At 39.5% G+C, this 23,773-nt stretch overlaps 1 protein-coding gene and 1 pseudogene across 10 annotated transcripts in view; one reads left to right on the top strand and one right to left on the bottom strand.

The window, feature by feature from the left end:
* NRG3 (neuregulin 3) overlaps positions 1 to 23,773 on the bottom strand; it is a 1,060,953-nt gene that overhangs the window by 734,321 nt on the left and 302,859 nt on the right. The window lies entirely within an intron of this gene.
* On the top strand, positions 21 to 19,101 carry LOC123577560 (annotated as a pseudogene).

Below are 23,773 nucleotides of genomic sequence, written 5' to 3'. Positions count from 1 at the left end.
TACTGATTTTGACTCGAACAATGGTTACAGAGCACTGTGAAGAGCAATGTAAGAAGGAAACATAATCCCCCAGCCTACCTTTGAAAGGAAACTATTATGAGAGGGTAACTATAGAACCACTTTCAGCAGATTTTCTTCTGTGATATGTATTAAGTGTCTTTTCTTACAGAAATCCAAAGTATATTTTACTTCATATAAATTCAATTAAGGCACTCTGAAGAAGAGAAATTTAGCTCTGTCTGGACATATGTAGACAACATGGTTTCCAAGCAATGACAACAGGATTTGCACAATATAAAAGAATGTCAGTTCACTTGGTAGCAACTGTTCATTGACTGAAGGACATAGACAGGTGTGTGTGGAACTGTCCTCTCAAAAGTGGGCAATGAACCTGAAGGTAACTTTGACATTTGTATTTGTTTTCCTTCAGTTTCTCAAAAACTAGTCACTCAGGGGAAAACTGATGAAGATCCACATCCCCCTTTGTTTGCTCCTCACCCCAAGAAGCCACCGCCCTTGAGTGACCACACTCTAAAATTCCATTTGTCACAACTCTACCTCCAATGTACATATCAAATGTTAACTCTTCCTCAATTCCTCTGAATAACTGTTTTATGTGACTTAAGTGGCTTAATGGATGCAACACTGGTTTTGAAATGAGAATAAGTTAAATCTGAGTCTTATACTCAGATATAAGTGTGAACTTGGGCAAAATACAAAAATCATCTAAACCTGCATGTCTTCTTCTTTAAAACGAAAACAATTAAGACTAAACTGTATGTTAACTAACTTAAATTTAAATTAAAAAAAAATAAAATAAAGAGAAAAAACTCAATCACAAATGAGACAGGAGATATAACAGCCAGCACCACATAAATATAAACAATTATAAGAGATTTTTATGAACAACTATATGCCAACAAAATTGGACAACTTAGAACAAGTGGATCAATTCCTAGAAACATACACACTACTGAAACTGAAACAGGAAGAAACAGAAAATGTGAACAGCTGTATAACCAGCAAAGAAATTGAGTCAGTAATCAAAAAAATCCCAACAAAGGTCCACAGCCAAATGGTTTCACAGGCAAATTCTATCAACCACTGAAAGAAGAATTAATACCTATTCTCAAACTGTTTCAAAAAAAAAACAGGAAAAGAAGGAAAACTTCCAAATTCATCCTATGAGGCCAGCATTACCCTGATGCCAAAACCCAATAAAGACACCACTAAAAAAGAAGCCTACGGGCCAATATCCCTGATGAACACAGATGCAAAAATTCTCAACAAAATGGTAGCAAATGGAATCTAACAGTACAGTACATTAAAAGAATCATTCACCATGATCAAATGGGATTTATTTCTGGGCTGCAGGGCTGGTTCAGTATGTGCAAATCAGAGTGGATATTTCATATAAACGAAGTCATACAGGAGTGCCTGGGTGGCTCAGTTAGTTCAGCCTCCAACTCTTGATTTTGGTTCAGGTCATGATCTCTTGGTTCATGAGTTACAGCCCTGCATTGGGGCTCTGTGCTGTCAGTGCAGAACCTGCTTGGGGTTCTCTGTCTTCCTCGCTCTCTGCCCCTCCCCCACTCAGGCTGTGCATGCATGTGCTGGCTCTCTCTTTCCCTTTCTCTCTCTCTCTCAAAATAAATAAAGAAAGAAAAATTAAAAAATAAAATGAAAACAACTTTACATACCTGTTATGTAGCATACTAAGTCTTCAAAAATATGTCTTCGTTCACCTTTTTCCCCTTCCTTTACTGCTATATTAATGAGCGTATATTAATTATCTTTGTCTGTAAGCTTTATGTTCTTATGGAATATGACTTATATCTTGCTATTCTCTAAATCCTTAGCAAATCTGAATATAATTTCTTATATACTAGACACTGGGTGAATAAATGAATTAATGTTGAATTTATATGAAGTTTAATATACTTTGGATCTCTTTAAGAAAAGACACAATACATATCTCGGAAAAACCTGCTGAGAGTGGTTCTATAGTTACCCTCTCATAATAGTTTCCTTTCAAAGGTATGCTAGATGATTATGTTTATGTTTCCTTCTTTTCTTTTCTTTTCTTTTTATTTTAGACAGAGAGAGAAAGTACACACACAACTGGGGGAGAGGAGTCAAGGGTGGGGAGAGAGAGGGGGAGAGAGAGATCATCTTAAACAGCCAACAGGCTCAGTGCAGAGCCGATCATGGGGCTCAATCCCACAACCTTGGGATCATGACCTGAGCCAATATGAAGACTCAGCTGCTTAACTGTCAGAGCCACCCAGGCACCCCATCAATGTTTCCTTCTTACACTGCTCTTCTAAAAGCACCTCCTTTACCAGTTCCCTGCTGAAAAAGCCAGCTTTTTTCAATCCTAATTGAAGGTTTTTCTCTCAATAACCATATTTCAAAGCCTGCCTTCAAAATAGTCACTATTCTTTAAGAAGTTAGTTGATCTCCTTAAGTACATTTTATTGAGTTTTTTTTCAATGTCAAGTATACACCTGGAAATCCTGGAGAGCTGATTCAAACACCACAAAGAAGAAGGGACAGTTCATGACAAAAATGATTTCAGATAACTCATGATTTGACTTCTTATGAGAAATCAAAACCATTTTGAACAATATTAAGATACCAATAACTTTTGGCTAAAGTACTATCAAAAATCCTATTTGTTAAACTTCTTCCCTCTAGGAAAGTAGGCTAGGTCTTCTGACCATGGAGTCTAGGTCCTTTTGCAAACCATTCTGGCTCAAGCACCCACAACCCTAAGCATATCTTGCCAAGCTGGAGCTGTCCACCCTGGACCTCAGCCCTGTAGTTCAGACTGTTTAATTGAAACTGAACTTGGCTCAGTTGAATATGAAATTGATATCCTTTTTTTTATTATTATTTTCTTCAGTGGCAACAGGACATGGATATTGCAAGGCCTTTCCCTAAAGCTCTCAACCCTGAATTCGGACTGTTAGTTTACTTCAAAAAGAAGTTATCAGCTTACTTCAGGGGATAAGGAAAAACAAAGGGCTTTGGAGACTAACAGGCCCAATTCCATTTTTAAATCCATCACTATACTAGTTGTGTGACACTGGAAAAGTCATTTAGCTTCTCTATTCTCATTTCCTCACAGGACAGCTGTAAAGACAGAATTAGATCACACAGTTGATACGCAGTATCTGACAGCTAATGTCAGAAATCCACCCCACTCCTCTCCTCCTACTTCCCTAATCTTTCATTCCTTGCGAGAAATAAGCAGAACGCTGAGTAATCTCATCACATGGTCCTCGGCCTAGCCCTCTTTCTGCCCTTCTCCATTTGCTAATTACAAAATTATCTACGAACAGATATAATCAATGGCTCCCTCTAACAAGTATGTGAATAGCTGCTCAGTGCTGCGTACTGGGTGGGCACAGGGAATTAGAAGTGAATATCAGTGTGTCAAGAAATACCCTCTCTGGTATGAGGGCCAGTGTTCCTGAGCTGCTGCTGGTGCAGCTGCTATAGATGCTGTGCCACCAACACCACCAACCACAACACCAGCGCCAACTGTATTCATACAGGGTGAATCGTAGAAGCACAGAGCTAAGAATGCACAACGTCATCATTTCTGTAATCTACTGTGTTCCCTATGATAGGTCCTGCACCTACATGAGTTCCTGACATTTTTGAAAACAAGGAAATTGAGGTGTCAGCAGAACTATGCGTCCCTCTGGAGCTTCTGGGGACATATCCATGCACTTCCCTTTTTCACTTTCTTTTTTTATTTTTTAAGTTTATTTATTTATTTTGAGAGAGAGTGAGACAGCATGAGCAGAGGAAGGACAGAGAGAGAGGGAGAGAGAGAATCCCAAGCAGGCTCCACACTGTCAATGCAAAGCCCAACATGGGGCTCAAACCAAAGAAACGTGAGATTATGACCTGAGCCGAGTGTCAGACACTTAACCAACTGAGCCACCCAGGCACCCCTCGCCTTTTCAACTTTCTAGCCCCATTTTGCAGATAAGGAAACTAAGGCTTAGGGAATAAACCAACCACCGCAATTAATTTCATAAATGCCATGACAGGAGTATGCTCTTTTCTGTATTCTATCTCCACATACACATGCAGACATACATATCCAATAACCAAGATTCTTGGCACTTGTCTTTAAACTTTTTGAAAAAAAGACAATGGAAGGAAGGAAGGAAGGAAGGAAGGAAGGAAGGAAGGAAGGAAGAGGAAGGGAAGAGAAGGGGAAGGGGAAGGGGAAGGGGAAGGGGAAGGGGAAGGGGAAGGGGAAGGGAGGAATGTTTTGGAAACTAGATTAATACAGCAAAGCTTGTAATGTTATGGGCAGCAGATACAGATCGCTTCCTTGACCCCCATCTCAATCCTGTTTTTATATGCAGTGGTCCTAATATTACATGACAGACCTCACCCTGCCAGGTAAGAAATCACTGTCTTTGTTGTCTGAACAAGTACACATTAGCACAAGCGCAATAGATGAGAAAATCAGGTTTTACATAAAATACCTAAAAGTAACTTCTATGTAAGAAAAGTGGTTTTAAGGGTCTCAAATATACATTTACATAAACAAATTGGTGTATTAAAAGATAGACTGGTTTATCTGTTCATTTAAATGTTCATATGAAAGCATTTCCCAACCTACGTATTTAGACTATCAACTATATTCAGTGAATCAGGTCCCAGAACATGTCCAAATGTGGAGAACTAAGCACAGCTACAACCAACATACTAGAATTAGAGAGAAGATTCCAGAAGGTTCTACAAATCTGTTTCATGGTTTTGGTTTAGGCTTGAGAAGCTTGGCATTGTACGACATACTAGACTTTAAAGAAAATATGAACAAATTAATAGACTAGTTACATAATTAGTATATACCCTTACTTATCCTTTCTTAAGTTATGTGAAGTGTATTACAGTTAGGAAAAGGCTCTGATACCCCACTAATATTCTGAAACTCGAACTAGAAGAAAGAGTAAATGAATGAACTAGCAAACAAATGAATGAACCAACACTTTATTTTTAACCTCAGATAGAAATATGGCCTTTCCCCAAATAATGTAGGTGATAAGGAATGATGGTATAAGAAGTTTGAGGTTTTAAAATCTCCTCTGCTTATCTGAACTGCACACTGGAAATATATCCCAGTATTAATAGCACATGTGGTATTGTTACCTATCTGTCAAGAATTTCTCTACTTTCTTACTCATAAGAGAGCCAAGAATTACAAATGTTATTCTCTTTTTCTAAACCATCTTTTATTTTGTTTTTCCCCCTAGGAACTATTGGAAAGATAAAAATCTGCCCTTTGTTTGATCTGCAACCCCTGGGAAATAGCTTTTATATATCTTTTTCTTCCATATTGCATTTGAAAAATCATGAAAGTAGCCAGATAAGCTGTGTGTTTCTTCAGCTAATGTTTTCAGGATTTCCTGTCCCATATTTTCAATGAATATGAAGTGAGAGCGAAGTGATAGCCTAGTGATAGCTAAGTGATTAGAAGCAGAGGTTTTTAATGGAACAAGTAGGTAAGATTTTATTTTCATAAGGTAACATCAGTTACTGTGTACAAAATATTCATTGATTTTCAACTCTAGATGCTTTACATATTTTTAATTAAATGTCCTCTCTTTTGATCAGACTACATCACTTTAATATTATGAATAATACTTTAAGATTTCAAGAGCAATTTAAACAAAATGGTTATATCAATGAACAGTTTAGTTATTACTTCTGCTTTGCTCATAATAATTGCACATTTGAGGAATAAAGAATTAGAGACTTCTTTTTCTAAAAAGGAAAACATGAACACTCTAAAGATCTCAAGAGCATCTTTTTGCTTCTCAAATTATCAGGAATTAAGTTCTAGAACAACTTTTCTTTTTCTAGTATTATCTTAGATGAATATTAATGGTCCTTCCTGAGCCTTTTGGATCCAGTGTTGTTTATCTAGGATAATATACTTTCCTTCTGATTATAAGCATGGCATAACCTTTTGGGGAAAAAAGAACGTGGCTTTTTTGGGGGGAAAAGATCATATTCAGAACATGGCTTTATAGTAAAATTATCAATCAGAACTTGAATAAGCCCACACAAGATCATAGAGAATAATAAAAACAGCAAATACATGGTACTGTGTTCCATACACTATTCCCAGCACTTTATATATAAAACCAAATTTTACATATTTTCCTTCTTTGCAGAATAATTTTTGGTCTTGTGTAGGAGGGCTGTGTGCCTGGCACATAGTTCCACACAGAAAGCACTCTGGAGCCTTCTTATCACAGAAAAGAAAACTCAAAGAGCCAAGTTGACTCACTGAACTCACCAAGTTCCTTGAAAAGAAGAAGACCCATATATTTTTTTTAAAAGGGCAGATTTCCTTTATATAATAGAAAAAGAGACATTCACTCATTCACTGAGCATTTACTATGTGATCGCTGCTGTGCAAAATTGTGAAGGCAAAATTGTTTCTGCCTCCCTGAAGTTTGGTGAAGTCAAGTAGGCCACTGCTGTCTTTACTTCTGGATTCACGGCCCCCTTTTCAAGATAGACAGAATTTCCTTACATTAGCGTAAGATGCATTCTTTGACACCCAGGAACTTTTGACATCTATTTCTATTTACTGTACAGCTCAGGGAATTGGGTTTGGGACCCTGAGTCACAGAGCTGAATGAACTTGTCCAGAAATCAATCAAAATACGGAAGAAGATTCTCAAGAACCTTTCTACTAAAAACTGCTGGGGTTGTCTTAAAACCTGGACAACTCAGTCCAGAGAGGGAATGATTTCTGGACCCAGTGGCTGGAGAAAGGACCTCTGATTCTATGGATAAATTCATACCTGCTCTTCACCCTCTTATCACCTACTCACTGTAGCTCATTTAGAAAAGAGTAACATTTGATCTTCTAAATGGTCAGAAGGAATCTGACCATATGTCGACCAAGAATAAGGCCAAGGCACAGTGACATTTATTACTAATAATGATAATTCTTTGCATGTGCAGTGTTTCATGATGTATAAAGTACACCTGCTTTTATCATTATCTTTTAGCAAAGACGAATAGGCCGTAATATCTGTATTTTACCAATGACATAACCAAGCCTCCAAAAAGGCTAAATGGGTTGCAGAAGTTCACAGAGGGTGAAGCTGAGACATGAACCCAGGTCTTCTGTCTCTTGGGCCAGTATGCATTCTAATACCACATAAGTTGGTCAAAATTCTCCCAGAGATTTGAGGGGAAAATGAGAGTTCACCAAATTGCTTCGAGTACATCATCTTATTCCCATCTCCTCCACAACGTATGAATTTGTTACTACCCCCATTGTCAAGCAGAGGAAACCGTCTCTGGGGCCTTATGTTTTAAAACTGCTAAGTGTTCAGTACTGGCTTACTTGGAAGGGTGCTATTATAATAATGCAAAACATTTTCTATATGACTCCTGGGTTTTTCACCTTGTCACCTACTTATACTCTGGTACTCTACATGGGTTTTCCATGCATTTTCAGATTCAGGCATAGAGGCTCACCACAGCGTGCCTTAATTTCCAATTGCTGCTATAACAAGTCACCATAAACCTGGTGGTTTAAAACACATAGATTTATTATCTTAATAATCCTGAAAGTCACAAATCCATGGCAGGTCTCATTGAACCAAAATCAAGGTGTCGGCAGAACTGTGTCCCTTCTGGAGGCTCTAGGGTCATATCCCTTTTCTTGCTTTTTTCAGTTTCTAGAGGCAGCCTGCATTCCTTAGTTTATGGCTGCTTTCCATCTTCAAAGCCAACAACAGCTGGTCAAGTCCTTTTCAGGTTGTATCCCTCTGACATAGACTTTCTTGCTTCCCTCTTCCAGTTCGAAGCACCTTTGTGACTGCAATGGTCCCAGGCAAAATCAAGGAAAATGTCTCCATTCAGTATCAGGGGATTACCAAGCAACTTTAATTACCTCATTACCTCTTGCTATGCAACATGACATATTCATAGGTTCTGAGGGCATCTCGTGGCGAGTCAGGGAGGAAGCATTATCCTGCCGCCATATTCAGGTAAAGAGCTGTAGCCTTTCTCGGTGGTTTAAGGCTCTATTTTCAGGATATAATGAGGACAAATGTGCTGCCCTGTACACACTCCTAACAGAGACCACACTCATAACAAAGCTCCATCCCTGTGCTGTGGAGGTGGTGCTGATAGTCTTTGAGTCCAACCCAAAATGAGCTGTACTTGGCCATCAAGTGGGTTTTGACCTCTAAACTGAGGGTTTTCCTGGTGATGCTTAATTGTCTTTTTATTTGATCATAAGCAGAAGTATGGTCTTTCACCAAAGTCAAGTACAAGGCTAGACTCTACTGCATCTGTACAAAGAAACACAAACAGAACTTTTTTTCCAAGATTGCAAACACTGTCCCGTTCTGGCAGCCTTCAACTGAGCCCTCTGGAGCTCTAAGCTCTCTCTCACCTGAGCTCTGGAGTGGTTCCTACATGGGCCCCTCTCTTTCAACCACATGGATTGGACCACACCCATCCTGACACATCCACAAGATGGGAATCCTTCTCCCTGCCCCACCTACATACAGGAAGGAAACTGACCTAAATTGATAAGGGGATTGGCGATGAATTGGGAAGGCTTTCTGGAAGAAGTAGCACTTCAACTTGGCCTTGAAAGATAATTAAAACTTGGCCAAAGACTGAGGAGAGAAGAAATTTTCAAAGGAAAACAGGGCACCTGAGAAGGCGGTGATACCTGAGAGGGGCTGCAGTGTCTCAGGATCTTAGTGATCGTATCACTGGGAATGAGAGATCAACCTGGGTCTTCCTTGATAAAAGAACTCTTAACCAGGGGGTCTTCTAGAGACAGTGCCCTAAAATTTGTTGGTATCTTAGTCAAATAACAGTATATAATTACATGTATTATTAAAGAGTCAAGCCAAACACTACCTCCTCTATCAAACTTTACAGGATAATTCCTCCCACCGCTGCCCTCCCACAGCACTCACTTCTCTGCATTCAGACCTCTCTCTGACTCATGCAGGGAGATGTGCACGATGTGTCTCTCTCCTTCAGATCACGAACTCCTGGGAGGCAGCGACAGTCCTCCCACTACCACATGGACTGACCTTCCTGAATCTGTGCCCACACTCTCGCTTTCCCTCTTATCACAAGGAACACAAGCCTCTGTTCCTGTTGGAGGCAGTCCCTTCACTTAGATTCTGGATTTCACGTCTCATCTACTCAAGGACTTTGTTCACATAGAAATTTACCTCCCACCTTGTAGCATCCATTTCTCATTCTGCATCCTTTTCCACATATAAAAATATCCAGCAGCCTTTCTTTGACCCTGGTGCCCCTCCACCTACAGCTGGGTTTCTTGCTCTTTGTCATAGCACTCCCCAAAAGTCATGTGTGCACGCTGGCTGCATTTCCTCAGCTCACATTTTATCTTCAACCCACACATATTCTTGCATCCTAGTCATTCCACTAAAATTGTTCTGGCAAGGTCAATGGCAGCCTCCACATTGCCAAATCCAAAGACCACGTTTTTGCTTTCATCTTAGCATGTTAGCAGTATCTCACATAGTTAAGCCCTCTATTCTTATCCTCTCTTGGATGGAGTAGCATCCAGAGTTGCCTGGTTTTCCTTGTACCTCACTGGCAGCTCTTTCTGAAATTTTTTTGGCTTATTCTTCCTCATTTATGGAACTTCTAAATGTTGCAACTGCTCACAGTTCAATCCTGGGACCTCTTCTGCCTTCTGTCTCTGATGTTTACTGCATCCCGGTCCATGAATAATTCCATCTCAATACTACTGAGTTTCATATTTAGATCTACAGTAATGACTACTCCCTTCAGGGTGTTTATCCAACTATCTACCTGGATGTCCAATGGCATTTTAAATGGAACCCGTTTGTTGTCCTACTCTTAAAACTGGTGTGTTTGTTTCCCCCAGACTTCCCCGTCTCAGTTAGTTCCAAGCCAAAAGCCTAGAGCCATTCAGGATTTCAGTCTTTTGTCTCATCATTCACACCAACTCCATCAGCAGGCAACGGCAACTCTACCTTTCAAAAGACATATATTTTTAATCACTATAGTCTTTCCACCTCCAGCGGTACCATTCTTGCCTGAGCAACCAGCAACTCCTACCTGGTGTTTCCTCCATCTGCTCTCCTTCAATGCTTACTCCTCTATAATGTATCTTATTAAACAGCAGGTAGAATGGTAGATGTAAATCAAGGGGTGCCACTACACTGCAACCAACTCTCCACCAGATTCCCATTGCACTTAGAATATCAAATCCTTTATTATGATTTAAAGACCCTCTAAGATTTAAACCATTTCTATCGATTTCTTCCAGTACATTTCACATTTTCTCTGTCTCTGTCTCTCTTTTTTTCTCTTTCCTCCTCACCCCCTGAACACTATGGACCTTCTCCTAAGCTTGTTCCCCTTGAGAGTCTCTGCAGTTGCCACAACCTCTGCCCAAACATCCTGCCTCATCATTAACACCTCAAGTCAAATGTCATGTCTGGGAAAGACCACCTAGTCAAAACACATTCTTTTTTTTTTTTTTTTTTAATTTTTTTTTTCAACGTTTATTTTTAGAACAGAGAGAGACAGAGCATGAACGGGGGAGGGGCAGAGAGAGAGGGAGACACAGAATCAGAAACAGGCTCCAGGCTCTGAGCCATCAGCCCAGAGCCCGACGCGGGGCTCGAACTCACGGACGGCGAGATCGTGACCTGGCTGAAGTCGGACGCTTAACCGACTGCGCCACCGAGGCGCCCCAAAACACATTCTTATGTTACAGTAGTCTATCTTCCTAGCCCTTATCACTATAAATTTCTTATCTCTTGGTTTGTTTTGTGTGTGTGTGCGTGTGTGTGTGTGTGTGGGTGGGTGGGTGTGTAGTCCCTGCTTTTATCCACTAGATTGTAAGCTTTGTGCCGCTCTCTTGCCTGAATATCTCCTACACATAGAATAGTACCTGACACATAATCAGTGTTCAATAAATACTTGTTGAATGAATGAATGGATACATTCATCTAGATAGACAAAGAATAGGTACAACGGGGTGCTGGAAGTCAAGAGACAAGGGTGGCAAAATAGCGTGTCTCAGGGGCTGCAGGGCATCCTTGACCTAGAGTTTATACCAAAAGCGTCCACAGGTCAGCATGACTTTGGGCTGCTCAGTGGGCCGTGTGGTGTCCTCAGGCAATCCCAGCAGAGAATGAGTCATGCGGGCCCCCTCTCAATAGCCAAACCCTGTGCCCACTCATGCCAATTACTCAGCTTCAGCTCTGAACACAGTCCTGTAATTACACCTGTTACTAATTAAAGGACAAAATAAATGTGAAGTGCCAGTGAAATACTGCACAGGAGTAAAGCAGCAATTATATTTATTGTATAATTTCCATTTGGCAATTATATTGATTGTACAATTGAACATACTGCATAATGGTGATAATTACAATTGTTAACGTTTTCTGCTGGGAAGGATCCAAGTGGGTAAACAGGTTGCTTTGAGTTACTGACAATCAGAAGGGGGTGTTTGGAGTTTCTCTTTAATTCTTGCACATATTGATCAGAGATATTTCCTTAGGAAATACTGAAGTTTGAAAAACAGACCTTTCATGTTTCGAGAAGGAAAATCAATTTGAACCTTTCAGTATTTTGCATTGACGGAAGCAGATAAATGCAATGGGAAATCAAGCCCAAGAAAAAAAAAGGGAAAGTGCTCTTGTGTTAGGACTGAATTGCCAATAAGCCTCAACCACAGGACCAGAGGCAGCCAGGAAACAAATCCTAGGGCCTCAGAAAATAGGTACTAGTGGAGGCCTCAACAAATCAATCCTTCTTGGTGGATCACATTTGCATAACATATTTCCCCCAGACTGGCCAGAACAAGGGGGGAAAAGAGTGTTTGGTAAGAAAGCATTCACGCTAACCCAGAAGCCTTTTGAGTTCTCCTTGTACATGTTCAGGAAGAAGGAAGCCATGATAGTTTTACAACATGAATAAACTTGCCTTTTGTGGAGTCCCTTCATCAAATGAATCTTGCTGGTGTAGATATTTGATAGTGTGTTTTTCCCTACCTCATTAATGGCTCCTGGAAAATTTAAAGAATTTAAAGAAGAAAGGGGATTAGAAGTCATGTAGTTTGTGCCTTTCACCATCACATGGAGTTGGAATGTGATTATCATGGACATCAGTGTAGACAACAATGTAAGAGCTATGGCAATGAGTGAGTGATGAACCCTATGAGCCCTAGCTGAACAGTGGGAACACAGGTGAAGGAGAGCCTAGGGTTATACTTAAACATAATTGGCTAAGCCTTAAACTCATCCCCAAAGCGTTGTTGTTTATTTGAGAGCCATGGGCCTGGTTATAAGTACTGCCATTATTTAATTAATTCAAATTAAAAAAAATACTGTGACCTAGATAGAATTGGTATTTCCCAAGGCTTAGTAGATACTGTGCACTGTTACCTAAGTCCATTTACTCTTGAACAAAATTTTATCCATATATCCAGCCTTCAGGGAAGGGCCCACTGTCTCTAGTTCAGGGGCAAATCCAGATCAGTCTAACCAATCAGAGGGTCTCATTCTGCTTTAGCCAACTACAGCAATGGCACTACACTTGCCAGTCACTGGTTGGGGTGACAAGTGACCCACTTATAACCAATGTCATGTCTGGGAAATCCTGGGGGTGAGGATTCGTGGGAAAGAGTTTCTCAGTGTTATGAAGGATACAACAGAAATGACATTTTCATTGTTCCTCTCTGAGATTTTGTCATATCTGTGTGTAATGCCTGGTCCTGTAGGGCCAACATGTGTGCATGATGGGGAAACGAGAACAAAGCTGAGATACTGAGGATGGCAGGACAGATGGTTGGAGAGATCTTAGATACTGTTGGTGAGCCACTGAATAGAGCAACTCTGGACCTATTCTGCCTCTGATGTGCTATTGTTGAAGGCATTTTCAGGGTTTTTTAATCTACTTAGCAGCTGAAAGCTCCCTTACTGGTCCAGCAGCACAGAGAGGTAGGATTTGTTCAAGGTCCTACACAGTAAGTGGAAAACTTGTCATTGAAGAGTGAAACCAGTGACTCCCAACTTTCCATTTCTTTAATTTCAGGGAAAAAATGAATAAGTGATACCTGTACACATATGGAAGCAAGAATAATATCTTTTTATCTGTATTCCAAAGAAATTTGGCTACTTTGGATGATTAAAAAAGAAAATAAAACTATTATCAACTTTGCATACAGGAAAATACCTTAAGTTTCACTAAATGCTTAAAAGAAAGAGCGTTAATCACCTATTTTAGATAAAAACTGGTGGTTATAACCGTAATAGTAAAAATGTTTTCTATTAATCTTATGCGGATGTTCCAAATTTGGGGGTTTTTTTATTCTTCATCTTGGAAAACAATACATTTATTAATGATAATATGAAAGTGATACTTGATATTATTTTAGAGACAAAAGTACTAAGGTCTCTGAGTATGTTTGAATGCGACCCTCTCAGCAACATCATGAGGTAGGTATTTTTACCCACCCCCCCACCGCCTTATTGGGCAAAGGGGTTTTGTCTGTGGGAACCCAGCCTGCAATGGCGTGCATTCCAAAGCACTTGCTCTGAAATGCATGCTACATTGCTTCCCCCTTTGGGAATAGTCTTAGTTGAATTTTTAAAAATAAAATAAAATACACACATTTATTAAAGAAACCGTAGACAAGAGACAAATTAGAAAGGTCAGAGGAGGTCTCAACACTAATTAGCATTTTGAGATAATTTCTTATTTTCCCATGAACAAGGCCATTCAAAACTATTATATTTATGTAAAATTTAGTCATTTCCAAAATTTGCCATTTCATTATGGAAATAACTAGTTCACTTGATTATTCCACTGCTTTTGGAAATCGAACATAATATCCTAAAATAGCTTTTTTTATGATGTTCAATCTTCAAAATAATTTCTGAAAATGTACATTCAGGAATGCCATCTAAGTAAAGGGGAGCCAATGACAGAATATGATCCTTTTAATAAACTGGGGCATGTGCTAGAGTTGAAACACTCACTCAGCCACCTTCACAATGGGCTTCCACAGGGATCCAGTAAACCTCAATAATAATGCTATCAAGCATGTAAGAGAACCAGCAAGGAAATAGGCCTCCCTCTAGCCCATAGAAAAATCCAGCACCACAGTTCCTAGTTTGAAAAGGATGATAAAGAATCCTGGGTCTTATCCTTCCTACTCTAAATCTAATTCCTCTGTCCTCAAACAAATACTAAGAAATTTCATTTAGCAATATAGTTTCAGGACATAGATGATTAATAGCAAAACATGAATTTTGGAAGTATCTTGAAATGTGTTTCAAGAAATTTAAAATAACCATTAAAAATTAATAAATACCATAAATAAAGTTTCCATATCCATGATGTAAGCATCCAGAGGTGAGAATGCCTCAATGGCACATAAGAAGCCAATTAAAAGTGTTTCACCTCAAGAAGAGAGCAAATAAGAACCTAAGAATGTTAAGCCAATTTTTTGTTCATTTCACTATCTCTACTGATCACCTTAGTAACATGAAAGTTCATATACGGTTTATAGGTCCATCATAGGCACACCAAGGAATTTTTAACACCTGGGATCTAAAAAAATCCACATTCTGAATTTGTTTTTATTTGTTAATTTATATTATTGATTGAGAAGTAAAATTAAATCTATGAAAATAAACTGGGAGCACCTGGCTGGCTTAGCTAAGCATACGACTCTTGATATTGGGTCAGGTCATGATCTCAGGGTTCCTGAGATTGAGCCCCGCATTAGACTCTGCACTGACAGCATGGAGCCTGCTTGGGATTCTCTCTCTCCCTCTTTCTCTGCTCCTCTTGCACTCAAATGAACATGTACGGACACGTGCGTGCTCTCTCTCTCAAAATATATTAATAAACATTAAAAAAAGAAACTGAATTACAGTAAGCACCTACCAAAAGGTCTCTGAGTCTACTTGTTGGATGAGAGTCTAGGCTGGGTTCTGATCTAATGGAAATAAGATCAGGAAAAATCTTTACGATGATCTGAAGATAAGGACAAACCAGGGCTTGACAGAATGGTTACTCTTTCCCTCATATGTCCTCATCAATGGGATTGCCCATGTTACAAAGGAGTCCACCATGTGAAGAAACAACAGGTTCACGAAGCCAGAAGTCCAGTGTTCCAAAGTCTTGGAGTTTCCTGGGAGAGGGACTTGAATGTCCAGAAAGTCTGTAATAGGTATAGATAGATAATACGTATAATATGATTGCATGAGCCCATAAATGCTTATCCAAATATGGGGTCACCCCTCTGATTTCTGATTAAGCATTCCTTTCAGTACCCATACAGTTGAAAGGGTTTAATTATGACCACAACCTGATATCTGCTTATCACATGCCCACATGTCCACTCTGCACTCCACTTTCGATATATAATAAACATGTGAGCACACACCATGCAGGTTTGTTGGGTTCAGGTTAAAATTCTGAGGCACCGGGGGAAGTGGACCTCAGCGTATCACAGCCTAACTTCCTTGTCAGTGGCCAGGACTAGAAATATAATGCCAGGATGTTCAGTGGCCAGGACTGGAAATATAATGCCAGGATGCTCACGGTCGCCTCACTTCCCATGGGAAAGAGCTTTTCAAGATGATTCCAGCACTAGTTATGACTGAAGGAGAGGTTAACCATCACTTAGATAAGGACAGCAAAGATGCTTCTTCTCTGGTTCCCACTGCGTGCCTCTTTATTGGTGAGGATTTAAAGGAGGTTTGTGGGGACAGGAGGGAGAGAGGAGTGAGATACTATCTGTCTTTAATAAGTGTGTGAGTTACATCTCTTTGGGGTCCTGTATGCTTCTGCTAAAGAAATTATCTTGTTTTGAAGCAATGAATTCTTGAGTCAGTTATTCACTAAGGTGATTCCTAACAATTTCATGCCCACATAGACATTTAGACACGATGTGACGAAATTGCTGCTGCTATCCAGTGACAGGGAACTAAAGATATGCAGAGGAACTGATGTATCTGAGAGGAAACTCACCTTTTCAAATACTTAAAAAATAAAGACATGCTGCCAGTTACAGATTGGGTGAAAATACAGAGTGAAAAGCATATGAAACTCTTTGGGTTGGGAGACAAATCTGCACTTGACCTGATTTTACTCTTTATTAAAATAAAACCAATTATAAGATGGAAAGATGTGATAACGCAGCCTTTGAGCATCTGCTGAAATGATTCTGAAAGATCCTTGAGCCAACACTAACATTTAGCAGCTAGACAGCCACCATGCCTGCCCCACAGGTTTCTGCTTCTGTATTAACTGATGAAAAAGACACATTCCAGTAATATCTTCGTCAGTGCAGGCAAGTGAAGGAACAAGTATATCATGGCTATGGGTAAGAATACATGTTTATTCCTACATTATAGCTTTCCAGTCCAAAAGGCTGGAGAATGCAAGTGGTAAAATAATGCCTTTTATTTCAAAAAACTGATTTCAATCTAGAATTCTTTTTCTGTTAAAACACTTAATTCCAGCTGCAGAGATGAACTGGACATGGCTGATCTGTCTGCAGGACGAGGTTTTAGGGGGCTGAGGCAGAAAGACAGGAAAGAGAAAAGGTAAATTAGAGGTTAAGAAAGGTAAAGCTAATTACCTCCTTCCCAAAAAACCTATTTCTTAAAACAGCAAGTGGACGGACATTTTAATGTCTTATATCACTTGTATAACTTCCTAGCACAAGGCTGGACACAGAAGAAATGCTTATTTAGAGGTGTTGTTTTTTTTTTTTTTCTTTTCATTACTCTCTCTCTCAAAAAAAAAAGTGGGGGGGGGTCTGATGGGAGAGAGCTGAAAGACCCTAAGCCAGAGGTGGTCTTGGGCGTGGATCTCCCTGGGCTGGGCTCCTATTTTCATTTTTAACAAACTCTGTTTCCAACCTCTTAAATAGTTATTTACTGATCTCTCCCAAAGGGTCACAGGTAATAGGCTCAAGACGCTGCTGCCTTTTACTTGTACTGTGTAAAGCACTCAAAGATGCCCTGTCAATTAATTAGCAGCTTAATTGGAATGAAATTATGTAATTAAGCATCTCATTTCAAATTAGCTATAAATGTTTACCAGCTCACAGGAATGAGACTTTCAAGGGGCCTTCATCCAGACCTTGTTGGTTTTGACAGTAAGTCAATGTCTCCCTTTCCTTTCTCTAGTTAGAAACGCAGGGTTTTAATGAAGCCCGAAGATAAGTTCCATAAACAAGTCAGATATCAGTTTATTTACATTTGGTTGGAGCTGGTGACCTCCCAAAGAACACATTCTTCCTATGGGCAAGTCAATTGATTAGGTCCCCAAGGAATGAATTTGACTCCAGAAGAGAATGACAAAATATATTTTCATAAATTCAATGTTTACAAAACACTGCAAGGATTATGTTCAGTTTTCTATATGTTAAAAATCCATTCCTATTATATATACACAGGAACTTTAAATTGTTCTGTGATTAAGGCCACTGGCTTCTCTTAGCATCCTTTCAAATGTTTTAAAGCATTTCCCTATCATGATGGCTATTGCTAATTTTCCCCAGCAACCAGTGTCTGCACCTCCCTTTTAAATGGAAACCTCTCCTCCATGACAGTCTCAGCCTGGCCATTTGGCCAAGTCCTTGCCAATGGAATTGTAAGGAGCTGGAAGGATGTGGGCAATTTTCCCATCATTTTCTTAACAGCCAATTGCTTGTCCTCAACTTCTTATCTTTGCCCCTTGCAGAAAGCAGATGTTGTTCCGGTCAGCCAGGTCTGACTGGTAATGAGGAAAACTCCTTGGGGAATAACAGAACCATTAGATAGAAGAAACCTTTGCCCTTATATAACCTTGTAGAGCATATAACTATCTTCCAGGCCTGCCCTCCTCTCTTTAGACCAGAGTTGCTGGACTTTGGAACTACTGTCTTTGAGCTGAATAATAATTTGTTATGAGACAGTATTCCAGGCACTACAGAAAGTTTAGTTGAGTTCCTGCATACCAGTGACTCCCCTTTTCCCTAGTTGTGGCAACCAAAAATTTCCCCAGATGTTGTCAAATACTTGGGTCAAGTTTGCCCCTCGATGAAAACCACTGCTCTAAACAGTTAGAAGAATGAATACCCTTTTGTCTTCTTTGATCCCCTGTAATCTTGGGTATATTTGTTATAGTAGCTCAAACGAGCAGCTCTCAAAGTGTGGTCTGCAAGAACCTTTTAGAGATTCTATGAGGTTTGCATTGATACTGTAAAAGCAATGTCTGATAAAACTGGTCGCTGCAAATCAAGGCAGTAAAATTCATTTGTATTAATATTAATAATATTCTTCACTGCTATGTCCTTTCGCTGGGGGACATTTCCATTTAGGAATGTCCTTGATGTAGTAGTAAAAATCATTAATTTTATCAAATATCAACTCTTGAGCACGCATCTTTAAAATATTCTATGTAATGAAATGAGAAGTACACACACACGCACACACACACACACACACGCATACGCAACTCTTCTGATGTATACTGACGTGTCAATTATTGCCTTAAAAATACTTGTGCAGGGACGGAGTGGCCAGTGCCTGTAGAGCAACACGCCTAAGTTTTACTATAACACATACCTTACTCACGACTCTCCGTCTGTAAGACACAGTAAAGTGGTAGGAAACACAAAGAATGTAAAAGACTACTATCAGAAACAGATAGAAGAGCAGGCTCAGAGCTTGATTGACAAAACAAGCATGGCATTTCAACATGAAAAGATGCCTCCTACTCTATTCTCTGCTTCTCCTCCTGGAGGGGCCATGATCCCACCTCACACATCTTGCGGGTCCTCCTTGCCCTGGTATGATGCTAGCACCCGTTATGGGGGCCCTCCCATGATGCCCACAATGGGCCCTCCTCCTCCTGGGATGATGCCAGTGGGACCTGCTTCTGGAATGAGGCCTCTTGTGGGAGGCCATGTGCCAATGATGCCTCGGCACCCTCATGATGAGACCTCCCGCCAGTCCCATGATGGTGCCCACTCAGCCAGGAATGACTTGACCAGACAGATAAGAAGAGAGGGGGCCCTCTTTATATTCATTTTACATTACTTGTTCTTTACCAGGAGATCATGGTGCTGTGACTCTGGATGTTTTCTAACAGCATGACAAGGAAAATTTGTCCCCCTTCCTATCAAACAGAGAATAGGTTTTGTAGGGAAGTAGTGGGACAAAAACAAAAACAAAACAAAACAAAAAAAACAATTTTCATTTGTTGTGTGAAATGTGAAGATAAAATTGTCAACTGTTTTAGTTTAAACAAAAGTTCTTGGGGCGCCTGGGTGGCGCAGTCGGTTAAGCGTCCGACTTCAGCCAGGTCACGATCTCGCGGTCCGTGAGTTCGAGCCCCGCGTCGGGCTCTGGGCTGATGGCTCAGAGCCTGGAGCCTGTTTCCGATTCTGTGTCTCCCTCTCTCTCTGACCCTCCCCCGTTCATGCTCTGTCTCTCTCTGTCCCAAAAATAAATAAAAAAACGTTGAAAAAAAATTAAAAAAAAAAAAGTTCTTGTGCACTTGTTTTGAGTTACAAACTGAACTAGCTACTTTTTCGTGGGACACTATTTTTACTTGACAGAGTGGCTGATGGAAAGAAAAAGGTTTTCAAACTACGATATTTGGTAGATATCTTGTCAAAAAAGAATGAGGTATATTTGTCATTTCAGGGAAAACAGCTGACAGTATGTTGATTATCAACCGTTACTACTGATCAAGTTAAAGCAACCAAGCGAGAATTGGGATTTTGGAAAACTAGTATTTGGTAACATAAGACATTTCCAATGTAAATGGTGATCAGATCGATAAAATAATTTTATTGATATTGTATAATCATGAGCCACCACTTATTTAGAAGATCTGCTTAACTCAATGAAACAATATTTTCCAAATGACCAATGCATGAGGCTATGAAATGATGTACCGGTAGAAGGCTCTTTCAAGGTAGAATGTCACACAGTACAAAATGTCCTATAATTTCAGATTCCACATTGTCAGTAATCTTTAAGAACTATTAACTGGTGAGTTAGGTATAAGAATTTAAGAAATCTAAAATTATCTGATTTTGCTACAAACACAATCCTTCTTTTTCCAGCCACATATTTGTATGAAGTTAGTTTTCCTCACATACTCCCACCACACCAACGTAAGGGATTGATTATAGGTGCAGATATATGAATCTAGCTATCTTCTGCTAAGGCAGACATTAAAGAGATTGGCAAAAATATAAAGTAATGTCCTGGCAGGTTAGCAAGATGGTGGAATAGGAAGCCCTAGACTCTCCTTCCTCCCACAGAGATACTGATTCAGAAATAAACACAGATCAATATCCTTTATGAGAAATCCAGAAAACAGTTAAGAAGCTCCTGCACTCCAGGTGGCATAAAATCAGCCACAATGAAGCCAACAGGAAAATGTGTGGTGCCCTCTCACCCCCATCCCTCCCACTGGTATAGTATCATGGTTGGGAACTCCCAGTTCCTGGACTTTCCCTGGAGAGGGAAAGAAAGGAGTGGATTGTATCTTCAGCATTCTGGGTTTTCATGGGGTGGGAGCAGGAGAGCTTACCTAAGGGACTGGCTTCTGTCTCAGTCGTCTCCTGTCACTGCTGGGACCCAGTGTGTTCTTAATGGGGGCCACTGAGAAGGTAAAAGAGCTGGGCGGTGTGCTGCTGATTCAGAGCAGCCTCAGTATAGCAGAAAAACACCACAGAAAAACAAGAGATCATGAGCTCTAAACCAGCAAACCCATCTAATTAAAAATCTACATGCACAAGTCCAGAGAAGATACATCCACAGGAAAGTCTTGAGAAGCCTTCCTAGAAATTGAACCGACCATGACTGAATCATGAAGAAACAGAACTGAACAGACCTATAACTAGTAAGGAGGCTGAATGACTTATCAAAAACTTCCTCAGAAAGACAAGTTCAAGATCAGATGGCTTCATTGGTGAATTCCGCCAAATATTTAAAGAAGAATTAACACCAATCATTCTCAAACTTTTCCAGAAATCTGAAGAGGAGGAAATAGTTCCAAACACATTTAATGAGAATGGCATTATCCTGATACCAAAGCCAGAAAAAGATACTACCCCAAAAGAAGACAACTGGCCAATATCTCTGATGAATACAGATGCAAAAGAACTCAACAAAATTCTAGCAAACTGAAATCAACAGATATCAACAGGATCAGACACCATGACCAATGGGATTTATCCCCGTAATGCACGGATGACTGAACACACAAAAATCAATTGATGTGAAACACTCCATTACCGGAATGAAGGATAAAAATCACATGATCATCTCAATAGATACACAAAAAGCAACTGACAAAATTCAACACCCTGTTATGACAAAAACACTCAAACTAGGAACAGAAAGAAATTACTTCAATACAATAAAGGCCATATACGACAAGCCCACAGCTAACACTGTACTGACAGCCTTTCCTCTGAGGTCAAGAACAAGGCATGGATGCCCAACTCCCACTACTTCTATTCAGTATAGTACTGCAAGCTCTGGTCCGAGCAATGAGGCAAGAAAAAGAAATAAAAAGCACCCAAATCAGAAAGGAAGAAGTACTGTTCACAGATGACACAATCTTATATGCAGAAAACACTAAAGTTTCCTCACAAAAACTGTTGCAACCAATAAATGAATTCAGCAAAGATGCAAGATATATAAGCAACACACAAGAGTAAACTATATTTCCATACACTGACAATGACCAATCCAAAAGGGAAATTAGGAAAACAAACCCATTTATAATAGCATCAAAAGGAATAAAATACTTAGCAATAAACATAACTAAGAAGGCAAAAGACTTGTACAATGAAAACTACACACTGCTGAAAGAAAGAAGACATAAATGGAAAGACACCCTGGTTCATGAAACTGAAAGCTTAATATTGTTAAAATGCCCATACTATCAAAGTAATCTACAGATTCAAAGTAACCCCTAAAAAAATCTCAATGGCAATTTTTTACAAAATTAGAAAAAATTCATGTGGAACCACAAAGGACTCTAAATAAAACAATCTTTTAGAAGAAAAATAAAATTGAAGGCCTCATACTCTTTGATTTCAAGCTACAATAATGAAAACTATATGATACTGGCATAAAGACAGATGTACAGATCAATGGAACAGAATAGAGAGCCCAGAAATAAACCCATGCAGGCACAGTCAGCTAATCTTCAACATGAGTGCCAAGAATACACACGGAGCAAAGGACAGCTTCTTCAATAAATGGTGTTGGGAAAAGTGGATGCCCACATGCAAAAGAATGAAAGTGGGAGCCTACTTCACAGTACTCACAAATATTAACCCAAAATGGATCGAATAATACCTAAATGTAATACCAGAAACTGTCAACTTGTAGGAAAAAAAGCATAGGGAAAAAGATTCATGACCCTGGTTTTGGCAATGATTTCTTAATGACACCAAAAGAATAGGCAATAAAAGCAAAAATAGACAAGTCGGATTACATCAAACTACAAAGCTTCTGCATGGCAAAGGGAAAAAATTAACAAAATGAAAAGGCAGCTTATCAAATGGGAGAAAATATTTCAAACCATATATATAAGAGATTAATATCCAAAATATATAGGAATTCCTACAACTCACTATGAAAAATAATAACTCAAAGTTTTTTTTTTTTAATTTTTTTTTCAAAGTTTATTTATTTTTTTGGGGACAGAGAGAGACAGAGCATGAACGGGGGAGGGGCAGAGAGAGAGGGAGACACAGAATCGGAAGCAGGCTCCAGGCTCTGAGCCATCAGCCCAGAGCCCGATGCGGGGCTCGAACTCACAGACCGCGAGATCGTGACCTGGCTGAAGTCAGACGCTTAACCGACTGTGTCACCCAGGCGCCCCAATAACTCAAAGTTTTAAAAAAGTGCCAATGGCTTAGACAGACATTTCTCCCAAGAAGAGTTATAAATGGCTAGCGGATAAATGAAAAGATGCTCAATATCACTATTCATCAGGCAAACGCAATTTAAAACCACAATGAGATCTCACTTCACACATATTAGGGTAGCCATCATCTAAAATAATTGTTGGCGGGAATGTAAAATGGTGCAGCCACTATGGAAAACAGTATGGAGGTTTCTCCAAAAATATATATAAAAACACAACTACCACATGATTCAGCAATCCCGCCTCTTGTATATATCCAAAAGAACTGAAAACGGGATTTTAAAAAGATATTTGCATCCCCATGTTTATGAGAGCATTATTCACCATAGCTAAGCAGTCAAAATAAACTAAATGTCTACTGGCACATGAATGAATGAAGAAAACACAATCTTCACATACGATGGGATATCGTTTAGCAATTAAAAAAGAAATCCTGTCATATGCTACAACATGATTAATTTTTGAGAACATTTTGCTAAGTGAAATAAGCCAGCCACAGGACAGACACTACTTAATTCTACTTATAGGAGGTATCTAAAGTAATCAAACGCATTGAGCTAGAAAGAATGGTGGTTGCCACAGGACAGGGGGTAGGAAATGGGAGAGTTTCTGATATTCAATGGGTATAAAATGTCATTTATGCCACACAAAAATTTCTACAGATCTGCTGTACATCATTTTACTCATAGTTAACAATACTGCACTGTACACTCAAAAATATGTTTAGCGGTAGATTTCATGTGTTTTTTACTACAAAACATAAATATACAAA

Source organism: Leopardus geoffroyi, chromosome D2 (assembly GCF_018350155.1).
Source record: "Leopardus geoffroyi isolate Oge1 chromosome D2, O.geoffroyi_Oge1_pat1.0, whole genome shotgun sequence".
NCBI lineage: Eukaryota > Metazoa > Chordata > Mammalia > Carnivora > Felidae > Leopardus > Leopardus geoffroyi.
Note: the sequence above shows the minus strand (reverse complement) of the source record. Positions and strands in the feature narration are given on the sequence as shown.